The sequence below is a fragment of the Euprymna scolopes genome, chromosome 3 (assembly GCF_053919585.1).
Source record: "Euprymna scolopes isolate OS-2025 chromosome 3, ASM5391958v1, whole genome shotgun sequence".
NCBI classification, from domain to species: Eukaryota; Metazoa; Mollusca; class Cephalopoda; order Sepiida; family Sepiolidae; genus Euprymna; species Euprymna scolopes.
The window spans coordinates 128528004-128543120 of NC_136484.1; the positions used below are offsets into that span (position 1 = coordinate 128528004).

Here is a 15117-nt window from a genome sequence, read left to right on the forward strand (position 1 = left end):
GAAAGATCTTTTGCATCTAGGGATCTCTACTGTGTGGAGGTGGGATTTAGCTGCCTGTCGGGTTTGTCGAGGGTGTCTGCGACGTGGGGGCACACGTGTCGGCAGTTCGTCAGAGCACTCACCATTAAAATACTTGTAGAACAAGCAGAGGGATGCAACGTTTCGTCGATGGGACAGCGGCTGAAGCTTAGATGCCAGTTCAGGACCAATCAGATTGGCGACTCTTTTTTGAACCTTGTCTAGGAGCGAGAGACGAGTAGCAGACGCACCAGCCCAAATGTGACAACAATACTCCATACATGGGCGAATGGTGGCCTTATAGAGATACAGGATACTTTCAGGTGTCAGTAGTTTTCTAGCACGGTAGAGAGAGCCTACCTTTTTTGCAGCGGCCCTGGCAATGTTTTCTATATAATTGTTCCAACTCATGTTTCCTGTGAACGTTAGGCCAAGCAATTTGAAAGATGTACTCTCAGACAGGGAGTCACTGGCCATTGCTATTGGTGGCAGAGAAGGTTTCTTGTACGTGCAGTTTACGGAAAACACCGGAAGGTGCTGAAAATGCTGAACAACTTAGCCCTAATACAAAAAAAAAATCATAAGGAAAACATTTGTTTGCTATTATTGATTTATTATAAATAAAAATAAAATTAAATATTTATCTCGATTCGAACAAAGAATACACCGTTTTTTTTTTTTTTTAGTAAACTATTGCGTTTGTTGAAAGACATCCTAAATTTAAGATCAGATCAAAAGGGGCAAAAAGAAGAACCCTAATAAAATAAAGTAGTAGTAGTAGTAGTAGTAGTAGTAGTAGTAGTAGTAGTAGTAGTAGTAGTAGTAGTAACAACAGCAGCAGCATCACATTCACTCAGTAAGAGTTGGGGTTTAGTGATGTGCAAACTTTTTCAGAGCAGGTGCTCAAAAAACGGCAAAAATATAGTAATGAACACCGTCTCGGTGTGGCACGGCCCTATAATACATTCCTCTGAAAAGGGCACTTTTAAAACAGGAGTAAAAGGGGCAGGTGCTTGGGCACCCCGAGCAACTCCCTCTACACGTCCCTGGTTGAGGTACTAGGTCTTAGAACCAAGACGTCATGATAACGATACTTATATGAGGCTGACAGAATCATACAGCACCAAGCATCACATATAAGGTAAACGAGTCATGTATATCAAACTCTCCTCTTCACAGTTTGTGGGTCGGATGTACAGAATGAATTTGATAACACAGTAAAATCATCCAATGTTTATGGAGGCGACTTTCGTTGCCGCCCAGATACCCAACACGACCTCTACTGGAAAAAGAAAGACTGGCTGATGTGGAGGTTCTGCTCACCTTTGTACTCCCTGCACATGCCTCTTATTTCCGTGGTGTTCTTGACAAACAAAATACTCTTTCGTCAAGACATGCAAGAAAACCCGACCTCAAAGGCAACTGCAGCTGTCAGTGGAGAATATGATGACACCGGTGATCCGGATGACCGCAGTTCATTCATGGATTATGCTGGCACCAAACATTAGCGCAAAATGACTAAAAAAAGCATGACAAAAAGAAGCAAAAAAAATATAAGTGCATAAAAACTCTGTCTTTTTTCTTTAAAATTATTAAACTTTATTGCTATGTTTACAAGTACTAATAACGTATTTAATTGTCACTGTTATCACAATAATCATAATTCCATCTCAACTATCATCGCTGTTGAAATGAACATGACATGATGTGAGAGCTTAAGTGTTACACTTCGGTTTTAAAAAAACACTAGACGAACATCTCTATTAACTCCTGAGATACATAGGTTACAAAGTCGTCATAGAACTTTGAACCCGTTTTCTGACGTTTGTATATTGGCGTTTAGTACTGCATGATTCGGGGTGCCTCAAATCAGCCAGCTACTGGAAACCAAGCACACATAAAATGCATGAAAGGTTACTGAAGCAGAATCATATAACACTGCCAGTAAATAAGAAAATATACAAAGCTTATAAATTGATCCCCCAACGTAAACTCGACAGGAAGAATAAAAAAAAAAAGAATGTTGGGGGAACATTTATTTCGATACCGAATGGTATATATATATTATTTTAATTGGAATTCATTATTGAGATGAATATTATTTATATTAATTTATTTATTGCGGACTGTTATTCTCATCTTTATTAGTTGTTGTTTCACGACGTTTCGGCGAACTATTCCTCTGGCCTTCGTCAGGTGGTAACTGCGACGGATAGAAACTTTGAATCTCCTAACTTCATTCTCAGCAACCACTGCCATCCGTACCACCTGACGAAGGCTAGAGGAATAGTTAGCCTAAACTTCGTGAAACAACAACTAATAAAGATGAGAATAATAGTCCGCAATAAATAAATTAATATTTATTTCGATGTTCAGCAAGAGTGTGGGGTCAGTGACGTGCAAACGTTTTCAAGGCTGATGCTCAAAAAAAAAAACAGCAAAGATTTGTGTTTAACTTGAAGGTGTTTAACACATCTTTGGTCATTGGCCTTTTGGCTAGGAGCAAAATATAGTACCCATTGCATCTCGTTCTTTCTGTTCTTGGTAAATTATTCGAGATTTAGACATTTTTTAAATTTTTGTCTCAAAAGAAAATTAAGTTGTCGACCTGGAGACTAATAATGATGAGGGATGAGGGATGAAGGACTCCGACTGAGTTGTTGATCCGAGGATCATGTGAAATCTTTTGTTAAATGTTTATAGAATATACTGTCATTTTTTTTTAATAATGAATTATAACTTATCAAGGCCAAAAGATGGATGCATTGTCAGTTTAAAGATGAAGAATTTTATGAAAAAATTGAAAATGATGAGTGAATAAACAAATTTTATGAAGTCAGTTTACGTCAAGAATTTAATGACATTAGATTTAGAGATAACCATGTTGTAGTCAGCAATGAAACAGACCCATAGTAATGTGCTCAGCAGATTGCAAGCTCTTGAAAATAAAATCTGTTCATGAAACTTTCGTTTGCTGTTAAGCACACTTAGGAAGAAAAACGGGAGCTTTGCAGCTGCAGTAATAAGACGAGTTCATGCTTACAAGAAGAAATCAGTATTATCTAGTATTAGAAAATTGTTGAATTTTGATTTAACTGAATGGATTTCATCTGTTCCTATGTTTTCGGTGGGGTGGGGGGATTTTAATATAGTTTAATAAGATACGTAGTCTAATGTAGAACGCTATGGTAGCGTATTATTACGAGGTTAAACTATTTTATTACCAGAATCTGGAAATATCTTCACGGAATATTATATCATCTTATCACTGATAAGAATATATATATATATATATATATATATATATATATATATATATATATATATATATATATATATATATATATATTCGATTGAAACTGATGAGTGGAATAGACAAACGTGTGTGTGAATGTGTGTGTGTGTGTGTGTGTGTGTGTGTGTGTGTGTGTGTGTGTGTGTGTGTGTGTGTGTGTGTGTGTGTGTGTGTGTAAGATATTTAAGCATTTTTCTGCATCCGATAAGAATTCAGGAGAAACTGAGATGAGTCATTAATAAGCAAGTAAAAATATCGTATAAACGGAGAACATGTCTTCTAGCTTCGGAGTAGGGAAATATAGTCATTTTATCTTCAATTTTAGAAGTTACTAGCAGAAGGAGATGGTCTTGCCCGATCGTAAAATACGCTAAAATATATTTCAATTCAAACTCCTCAGCCTAACGTTCACAGGGAACATGGGTTGGAACAGATACATCGAGAGCATTGCCAAGACTGCTGCGAAGAAGGTGGGCTCTCTCTACCATGCTAGAAGGTTACTTACGTCTGAAAGTATCCTGTACTTCTACAAGGCCACCATTCACCCATGTATGGAATATTATTATCACATTTGGTGCATCTGCTACAAATCTCTCACTCCTGGACAAGGTTCAAAAGAGAGTCGCCAACCTGATAGGTCCTGAACTGTCATCTAAGCTTCAACTTCTGTCCCATCGACGAAGTGTTGCATTCCTCTGCCTGTTTTACAAGCATTTTAATGGTGAATTCTCTGACGAACTACAAGCCCTTGTACCCCCTCAACATAAATACACCCGACAAACCCAACAAGCAGCAAAGTCCCACCCCTACGCTGTAGAGGTCCCTAGATGTAGGAAAGCCTTATACTCTAATAGTTTCTTCACCATAACTGCTAGACTTTGGAACTCTCTTACGAGTTCCTGCTTCCCCAACTCTACTGACACACGGAAGTTCAAGTGTAATGTAAACAAACATTTTGCTGCTCAACTCCTTACATAGTATCCCTGCAAATTATGTCTCAGATAGTAGCTCCCCTACATCAAAGTGGCACTGTGCTTTGTTTTTTGTGAAAATACAATAAATTAAAAATCATATTGTTGTTCAGCACCATTCATTTCGAATGAATCAGTTGATTATTGGTGGCATTCATTTCGCCGATATCTCTCCTGTTAGAATTCTTTCTAGAACACACCAAGTACTTACGGGAGGAACTACATGAAGGTTGCCAAAATCCCTAAGTAAAAGCGTTTCTGTGGAATGAACTGGATTCAAATTTGGCACACCCAAGTTTTCAATCCGTTAACCACTTTACCACCGTCACCCTCCTGCTGTTTTTTGTTTTGTTTGTTTTTAACATGGAGTATCACCACTTATCAAGGCCCGGAAGCCACTCGAGGATAAGGCTTATTGTATGTACAATAATCAATGGGATAATATCGTAGTAATAGTTCATATTGGAGATTTGATAAAGTGTCTTACTCAAGGGGGCGATTAATCAGGAATTTGTTTATGTTGGACTTGAAGACATTCAAGTTGTAGTCAGGTGGGAATCAGGCAAATGGAAGCGAATTCCACAGGCATGCACTTCTAAGAAAGAAGCTTTGTTCATGGAATCTACGTTTTCATTTAGGCACAGATAAAGAGTGGGGGAAATTACTGACAGTGGTTTTAGCTAGACGGGTGTTTATTGTGAAAGATTGGCGAAGGGGGACCAGAGATTGGAGCTCGGACGAGCACTTGCCATGGAAGTAACGATAAAACAAAGACAGGCTCGCAACGTCTCTTTTGTAGGAGAGAGGTTGCAGGGAAGAGAAAGGGCATCCCCCACTAAGCCACAAAGTCTATTTTTGTACTCTGTCAAGGCAGGATAGGCTGTTTTTAGAAGCTCCAGCCTAGATGTGGCAGCAGTACTCCATCTTTGGACGTACTTAGATTTTATACAGATAGAGAGTTGCATCAGTAGTGAGATATCTTCTGAAGCGATAGAAGGACCCCACCATTTTCCCAGCAGCCCGGGCAACAGACTTGATGTACATATTCCATTTCAGTACTGGTGCATAACAATCTAAAAGGACACACTAAAGTGTAGTATCTGTTCTGACATTATACTTCAGCTTTTCTGTCTTTGGTCGGCGAAAGAGAATTCTTTTTAGAATGAGTCAATTTTAATTATTGTCCTAATCCAGAGTTCCCCTTTTAGGGAAACTGGATTTTCTCCACATTAAAAACCGACTTGTATTTAACTCTTCCCTTGTGGAGAAGCCAGTAAATAGGGACTTCTCAAATATTAAAACGATTTAAACTGTGATAAAGTTATTATAAGGGCTGGGAGAGTGGATCTTTTTAAACTAAACAGGACCATAATTCAGTTCGACAGTAACAAAATAAGTGTTGGGCTGATTGTTGAGGACACATTTTTGACTGATGCAAAGAGAAATGAATTGGTTCAACTGAGAAGTAACTTTTGATATCCTCTGAATGGCAGTACGATTGCATTTGATCCCAAATCAATGTTGAATCTCATGTTCAAGTTGTTTATTTTTAGTTGCACAGTTGAAGTACCTTTGATGCGAGTCACGAGAGTTTCGATTTTGTACATGTTGGGTTTATTTGAAGTAATTGTATTGAGTGTATACATTTTTGTCTGAATCATTACCTGATTATGTTTCCACTTCATGTACAAATTTACTCGATTTACAAATGTTTGTACAATGACTTCTTTTTTTTTCACATTTTCCTGTATTCTCTTCATATCTTATGACATGCTGGGTAATTATTTATTTAATGTGCATAATCCTAATAATAACACTTGTTGAGACAATATTGACTTTGCACTTGCATTTGTTATACTGTTTTGATTCAACATGGCAGCTTTTTTTGAGTTTTTGGCGCCTTTTCTGTCATGTTGACATATTGCTGAAAATTTTTATATCTCATATTTCAGGTGTAGCATACAGCATGTTCAGTTAAGTGTTTGTTTATGTTTTTGAATTTTTTTTAGATGAGGATTGATAATGTGTATTATTTGAATTATTCAGACTACTGTTCTCATTTTGAATCTAATTCTCACAGTGTTTCGGCTTATGTCATCTCTGACCTTTCTCAGAGTCGAACTTCAGAATCTGCACAGAATTTTGAACAGAACTCTTTATTTAATCAACGAGGATAGTATGCTCTCGTTCCGTCAGCCATGACCAGGTAGAAGTCTTAAATCATTCACAATTGTATTGTTATTATCTGAAGTTCAATGCATATTTCTCAAGTTCGACAGAAAGATTCTTGTGTTCAACAAGATACACTAGATTGGATGAGATAAGAGATTAAATCAGCGGAAACGTTGCAAGAATAGCACTCAAGATAAAAACAGTAGTCCGAATAATCCAAAAAATCAATGTTCTACATTCTAACCTAATTTTATTGTTGAAAATCGAAATTTGGTTCTTTCAGTGAACGTCTTCTTTATCTTAAATCTCTTATACAATACATTATGATGCTTTAGATCACTGAATTCAAATTCTTGTGCTTTTTGAGCACAATTCTAATACATATCCATCGAATTTCTGATGATCCGCCTGTCCGCATGTGAAATACTTGTGCCTGAGAAATGCTCTGTTCTTTCTTATTCAGCGACTCCAACCTATTTTGTTATATATATATATATATATATATTCTATCTATATTAGCACTTATCAAAGCCAATAGGCAACTCGAGGATGAGAGTACGCATCAAATTTTTTATTACAGTTTGATGATTCATTTCTTCGTTGGCCGTTCCTGTAGTATCGGTTTGTTCCACACAAACACTTTCACTTAGAAACGTTGGCACCTTACATTTTCACTCAGGGATATGGTCCGTCCCGTAAGTACCCAATATCCTTTTAGAAAGAATTCTTAATAGAAAGATATCGAGGAAACGAATGTCAACAAAAATCATCATCAAGAACGATGCTCAACAACAAAAACAGCAGCAGCAACAACAACAACAACAACTCACAATATGTGATTTTGAATCTGTGCTTAATTTCTAAGCTCAGCATTGATCGGTGCAAGCAACTTCCTTTCTGGCTTGTTGATCTTTCAGACGAGCTGAGTATTACTATCAAAGTTGGTAAAAGGCAGTGCCAACTAAACTCTTTCTCTTTTCTAACCAGGAGACCACCAGCGAGCTCACTCATTCCTCAGCGTTTCTTTCAACTCTCAAACTTTTCTACTAGAACACAGTAGAAATCCTCTTCCCTCAGCTCTGGATTCGAACTTCAACAAATAGATCCAAGAATTCAATATGGCGAATGCCGCACACATATGAACTGAATATAACACACACACACACACATAACTACTTATACACGCCCTGATTTCAACACTTGCTTACTCTGTGCATATGGCATAATCATGTTTGACACACCGGTTCCCATCAGATTACCAAAGTTAAGCAACGATGAGCCTGGCCAGTACCAGATGGGTGACCATTTGGGACTTCCAGGTGCTGTATGTACTCTCTGCTTATCTTGGTATTGTTTCCAGTCATCTTGGACTTTTCCTTGTCACTGGGCTCAAATAGAGCCGATTCAGGAGAGGTGTAGTTGGGTTTTGCGCAACACTTGCCACACAATTACATGTGCAGCTGCCCCTACAGGGGATATCCTTTGTCTGTTAAGACTGAACGGAGACATCGGGAAAAAAAAGGAATTACTGTGCAAGTTTTTTTTATACGTGAACATTTTTTCCTTACAAACAGAACATCTTTCCTATCCTTCATATATGGACTCTTTTCTGTTTCCTACGAATGGGACATTTATTTAACACTACGTCAAATTCTTAACGTTTTGTTTTTGTCCATGTTCATAGACAGATACTTGATTCATTCCACAGCGGTTTTTTCACCCACTCACCCACCCACCAAAAAAAAAGAAAAAATTCTCTCTTGGGAAGCATCCCCCCTCTAGGTCATCTGGGCCTGGAATTTGACAAGAAGCGCCAAAGATTCCAATATGACTACGGCTGACACACGTGGACTAAATAACATAAAACACACACACACACACAACACACACACACACACACACACACACACACACACACACAACACACACACACACACACACACACATATATGCCTAGATATGTAACAGAGACGCTGCCATGTATTTAGCAGCAGCGGGATGCCGGTGAAGCTCCACAACACTTCCCGAAACCAAAATTCCACCAATAAAGGTTATGGTGACTGTTTGGTGGTCTGTGGCCAGTTGCATCCATCACAGTTTCTTGAATCTGGGCAAAATGATTATGGCAGAGAAGTACTGCCGACAAATTGACAAAATGTATCAGAAGCTCTAACGTATGTGCCCGAGATTGGTCAATATGAAGGGACTAATTCTCCTCCATGACGCATGTTGCTCAACTGACCCTGCAGAAGCTGAACAAATTGGGCCATGAGACTCTGCCTCATCTTCCATATTCACCGGACCCCTCGCCCATCAATTATCACTTTTTCAAGCATCTCAACAATTTCCTGCTTGAAAAATGCTTCAAAAGCCGAGATGATGCCGGATCGGCCTTCATCGCTTTTAGAATTCCGGATTTCTATGTTAATGGAATAAATAAACTTGTTTCTCATTGGCAAAAATGTGTCGGTTTTAATGGTTCTTATTTCGATTAATAAAATTTATTATGAAAGGAGTTATGATCTTTTGAAGTTGAATGTCAAAAACGACATTATTTTTGCACCAATCTAATATTTGTTCACTTATTCTAATCGAATGTAGAATGGATGTCATGTCATGAAATTTCAAACCGATAAAGTCGAGAATATTGAGACTTTGACTTTATTTGGTTTTGTATAACTTTTATTGCTATCAAAAGAGGTTAAATTCTTGTTTTCCATTTCTTTCGCAGTGATTGAAGTTAAGGTTTTATATGTGACATTTTGTTTTCATCATTCTTTTGTCTTTCAGTTTAATTTAATCCTCTTAACATAGTTGTGGCAAAATTGCAACAAATCTACCATCACTAATAAGACCATGATTGACTAGAATTTTCCATATTTCATAGTCTTCCATCGTGTTCTTTAGTTCTTATGTCGACATTTTATCAGTATCATTTTATAACGGGACCACATATGTAATTGCTATCCCCCCACACACACACCCGTGATAAAATGATTTAGTTTGGAATAGGTGCGCCATTCATCGTATGAGCCAGTGCGTTGACCATGCTGAGAGGATCTTATTTGGTCTTGGAATATGTTGTCTGAAATGTTGCCAAATACAAAATGTTAAAAACTAGTAAAAACCTGTCCTGCCGGAAAGAATGAAGAAGAAAGAAAAAATAATGGCCGCTGTTCTCTTTATATGGCTATGAGTTTGTCAAGTTTGTCACGTGATATGCAAATTAGATGCTTTGGTTAGGAATAAAAAAAAACATGAGTTTTGAGAGATTGGGAAGTTTAGATTTAGACGTTGAAGAAGCAAGTCTTGTGAGCAGTGAGTCGCATTTTGAAGTTGAGAGTTTAGACAGCAGAGTCTCGAATGTTGGTGTTGAATTTTTGACAGCAGAGTAGCGAGTGGTGGAGTTGAATTTATTGATATCGGAACAAGAGTAGAACAAGTAACACTTGAATGCTAAAATTTACGCACGTCTTTTCCATTTTCCCTGTTTTGGTTCCCAGTCTGCAGACAAATTCTTACTTCTTCCTTCATATAAGCATATGTGATAAATCACACACAACTAGTGTCTTAGTTCACTAATGTCTTAGTTCACTAATCCAAATAAAGATTCTGTCTTACTATTCATTAGTCTTCTCATGAGATATACCATTTTAGAAAGGGCGATATTCAACAATACCCAGACCAGACCAAAAACTATATTATTATGTAACATAACCTTCTTAATGTAACTGTTACGAAATAATATGGCAAGGGGAGGATACAAGGAAGGGAAGCTCATGCTAGAGCAAAGGCGGGGGATAGAGCAAAGGAGCTTGGGGACTAATATGTGCATGAGAACATGACAATTTTCCATGAGCAGATGGTCAATCTCATTATAAATTCAAGATGGCTGTCATCACAATATACAAATTAGTAAAATGTTACAATTTATTTCTATAGCCCCACTCATATGTTACAAATGCTATATTTATTGTTTGTGTATATAATGAATACACAGCATAATCGCGTTGACACACCAGTTCCCATCGAATCATCGAGAGAGGTAATAGTTAGCTTATGTTGACCGTGATTATGAATAGTTTACATATAACAGTCACCTCCAAATAATATGTTAAAGGAAGTTGATTGTTTCCATAGATGATTTTAATGATGTTTGATTGTGACAATTAACTATAATTGTACATGATTATAATTATAGGCTTTTTTACTGTTGGCTGATTATGACCAGCGCTATGTAAATTGGTGCTTTGTTATAATCAGGAAATATTTTAATGGTGCTTGCTTATGGTTATCTATTCTATATATCTATAAAAGTGAGAATGTGTGTGAGAAGATACTTCTCAACCTATATACTCAACGAATTTTTATCTATATACTTTAAATTTGGTATATAGGATATTCAAACATGTGGAAATTATTTATGTTAAGAATAAGTAGTTTGAAAAACACCTCTTAAATATTGTGTCACGCTGGTGTAATCGTTATCGTACTTGACTCATTGACTTTAAGTTTTGATTTCGATCTCATCTTGAGTATCTTTTCTTTTTTTACTTAAAAGAAGTGAACTGTTTAGAAAAAAAAACTCATACTCGCATTAAAAAGGTAAAAACGAAATGTAATAAGCCGTACTGTATATCAATACTCTACAGCTGACTGGGATAGCTTCCATACATTTATATCTGACCTACCCCTGCATTCCATGTTTAAAAAGGAAGTTTCCTCTATAGTATCAGACCTGACCGAATGGTTAATTGTAGGCATAGACCGATTGATACCATAAAAAAAATTCCAACAAAAACCTAACAGCCAGCCATGGTTCTCCCCAGAATGTGCTGCTGCCATCGCGCACAAAAATCACTTTTTCCATAGCTACCAACGTAATAGATGCACTGAGACTAAAGCTGCTTTCAGGACTGTCAGCAACCACTGTAAAAGAGTAATAAAAAATGCAAAAGAGCTATATGCTCAGGACGTTAAATCCAAAGTAGCTGAGCAGCGGCTTGGTTCCCACCAGTTTTGGCAAATAGCAAACAGGATCCTGAACAGAAGCGTGCGTTCTATCTCAACCATCATCAATGAACCTGAGGTCATCTCATTAGCATCAGACAAGGCCAAACTATTTGCCAAGAACTTTGTAGCTAATTATACCCCATGCAACGAAGGGCATCAACTCACCGTATTTTCTCCTATAACAGACAACATGCTATGAAGTTGAATGTCAAAAACGACATTATTTTTGCACCAATCTAATATTTGTTCACTTATTCTAATCGAATGTAGAATGGATGTCATGTCATGAAATTTCAAACCGATAAAGTCGAGAATATTGAGACTTTGACTTTATTTGGTTTTGTATAACTTTTATTGCTATCAAAAGAGGTTAAATTCTTGTTTTCCATTTCTTTCGCAGTGATTGAAGTTAAGGTTTTATATGTGACATTTTGTTTTCATCATTCTTTTGTCTTTCAGTTTAATTTAATCCTCTTAACATAGTTGTGGCAAAATTGCAACAAATCTACCATCACTAATAAGACCATGATTGACTAGAATTTTCCATATTTCATAGTCTTCCATCGTGTTCTTTAGTTCTTATGTCGACATTTTATCAGTATCATTTTATAACGGGACCACATATGTAATTGCTATCCCCCCACACACACACCCGTGATAAAATGATTTAGTTTGGAATAGGTGCGCCATTCATCGTATGAGCCAGTGCGTTGACCATGCTGAGAGGATCTTATTTGGTCTTGGAATATGTTGTCTGAAATGTTGCCAAATACAAAATGTTAAAAACTAGTAAAAACCTGTCCTGCCGGAAAGAATGAAGAAGAAAGAAAAAATAATGGCCGCTGTTCTCTTTATATGGCTATGAGTTTGTCAAGTTTGTCACGTGATATGCAAATTAGATGCTTTGGTTAGGAATAAAAAAAAACATGAGTTTTGAGAGATTGGGAAGTTTAGATTTAGACGTTGAAGAAGCAAGTCTTGTGAGCAGTGAGTCGCATTTTGAAGTTGAGAGTTTAGACAGCAGAGTCTCGAATGTTGGTGTTGAATTTTTGACAGCAGAGTAGCGAGTGGTGGAGTTGAATTTATTGATATCGGAACAAGAGTAGAACAAGTAACACTTGAATGCTAAAATTTACGCACGTCTTTTCCATTTTCCCTGTTTTGGTTCCCAGTCTGCAGACAAATTCTTACTTCTTCCTTCATATAAGCATATGTGATAAATCACACACAACTAGTGTCTTAGTTCACTAATGTCTTAGTTCACTAATCCAAATAAAGATTCTGTCTTACTATTCATTAGTCTTCTCATGAGATATACCATTTTAGAAAGGGCGATATTCAACAATACCCAGACCAGACCAAAAACTATATTATTATGTAACATAACCTTCTTAATGTAACTGTTACGAAATAATATGGCAAGGGGAGGATACAAGGAAGGGAAGCTCATGCTAGAGCAAAGGCGGGGGATAGAGCAAAGGAGCTTGGGGACTAATATGTGCATGAGAACATGACAATTTTCCATGAGCAGATGGTCAATCTCATTATAAATTCAAGATGGCTGTCATCACAATATACAAATTAGTAAAATGTTACAATTTATTTCTATAGCCCCACTCATATGTTACAAATGCTATATTTATTGTTTGTGTATATAATGAATACACAGCATAATCGCGTTGACACACCAGTTCCCATCGAATCATCGAGAGAGGTAATAGTTAGCTTATGTTGACCGTGATTATGAATAGTTTACATATAACAGTCACCTCCAAATAATATGTTAAAGGAAGTTGATTGTTTCCATAGATGATTTTAATGATGTTTGATTGTGACAATTAACTATAATTGTACATGATTATAATTATAGGCTTTTTTACTGTTGGCTGATTATGACCAGCGCTATGTAAATTGGTGCTTTGTTATAATCAGGAAATATTTTAATGGTGCTTGCTTATGGTTATCTATTCTATATATCTATAAAAGTGAGAATGTGTGTGAGAAGATACTTCTCAACCTATATACTCAACGAATTTTTATCTATATACTTTAAATTTGGTATATAGGATATTCAAACATGTGGAAATTATTTATGTTAAGAATAAGTAGTTTGAAAAACACCTCTTAAATATTGTGTCACGCTGGTGTAATCGTTATCGTACTTGACTCATTGACTTTAAGTTTTGATTTCGATCTCATCTTGAGTATCTTTTCTTTTTTTACTTAAAAGAAGTGAACTGTTTAGAAAAAAAAACTCATACTCGCATTAAAAAGGTAAAAACGAAATGTAATAAGCCGTACTGTATATCAATACTCTACAGCTGACTGGGATAGCTTCCATACATTTATATCTGACCTACCCCTGCATTCCATGTTTAAAAAGGAAGTTTCCTCTATAGTATCAGACCTGACCGAATGGTTAATTGTAGGCATAGACCGATTGATACCATAAAAAAAATTCCAACAAAAACCTAACAGCCAGCCATGGTTCTCCCCAGAATGTGCTGCTGCCATCGCGCACAAAAATCACTTTTTCCATAGCTACCAACGTAATAGATGCACTGAGACTAAAGCTGCTTTCAGGACTGTCAGCAACCACTGTAAAAGAGTAATAAAAAATGCAAAAGAGCTATATGCTCAGGACGTTAAATCCAAAGTAGCTGAGCAGCGGCTTGGTTCCCACCAGTTTTGGCAAATAGCAAACAGGATCCTGAACAGAAGCGTGCGTTCTATCTCAACCATCATCAATGAACCTGAGGTCATCTCATTAGCATCAGACAAGGCCAAACTATTTGCCAAGAACTTTGTAGCTAATTATACCCCATGCAACGAAGGGCATCAACTCACCGTATTTTCTCCTATAACAGACAACATGCTATGCAACATACAAATATCTGTGCGTGAGGTCGCCAAGCTAACCAAAAACCTTGATTCTAGTAAAGCAACTGGCCAAGACGGCATTCCAATTATAGTGCTGAAAAAGCTTCAACCAGAACTTGCCTTCATACTTACAAAACTATTTAAGCATTGCCTTAAGGAGAAGTGCTTCCCAACGCCCTAGAAAACCTCATCAATATGCTCTGTATTTAAGAATTCAGGTTATAAGTCGTCTCCCTCTCAGTACAGACCAACAAGTCTCCTATGTGTCATGAATAAGTTGCTGGAATCCATATTAAACAGAGAAGTAGTCAACCACCTCAGCAGAAATAACCTTCTTAGTGACATGGTTTCCGTTCTGCTAGATCTACAGCAGATGTGCTAACGGTTATATCTCATAGGATTAGCGAATCTCTTGACAAAGGCTTCCTTTCTAGGGCAATTGCTCTTGACATATTGAAAGCCTTCGATAAGGTATGGCATAAGGGCCTATTTCACAAAATTCCCAGCTACGGTATCACTGGATATATCTTCTCAATCATTAAATCATTTCTCTCTGATAGATTCATAAGAGTAGTGGTTAATGGGCAGAAATTAGAGGCCCACAGTATTAATGCTGAAGTCCCTCAGGGATCCATCCTGGGCCCAACTCTCTTCCTGATCTACATCAATGATCTCCCAAAACACAAACTTAAAATCATTTGTTGACATCTATGCTGATGACACGACCATCTTGCAACACATCTAAGGCCGTAAATGACAAAGATCTCT

At 37.1% G+C, this 15117-nt stretch overlaps 1 protein-coding gene and 1 pseudogene across 4 annotated transcripts in view; one reads left to right on the plus strand and one right to left on the minus strand.

The window, feature by feature from the left end:
* The window catches only part of LOC145258992 (glycine receptor subunit alphaZ1-like), a 441610-nt gene that overhangs the window by 140025 nt on the left and 286468 nt on the right, over positions 1 to 15117 (minus strand). The window lies entirely within an intron of this gene.
* Positions 7670 to 7787, plus strand: LOC145265571 (5S ribosomal RNA; annotated as a pseudogene).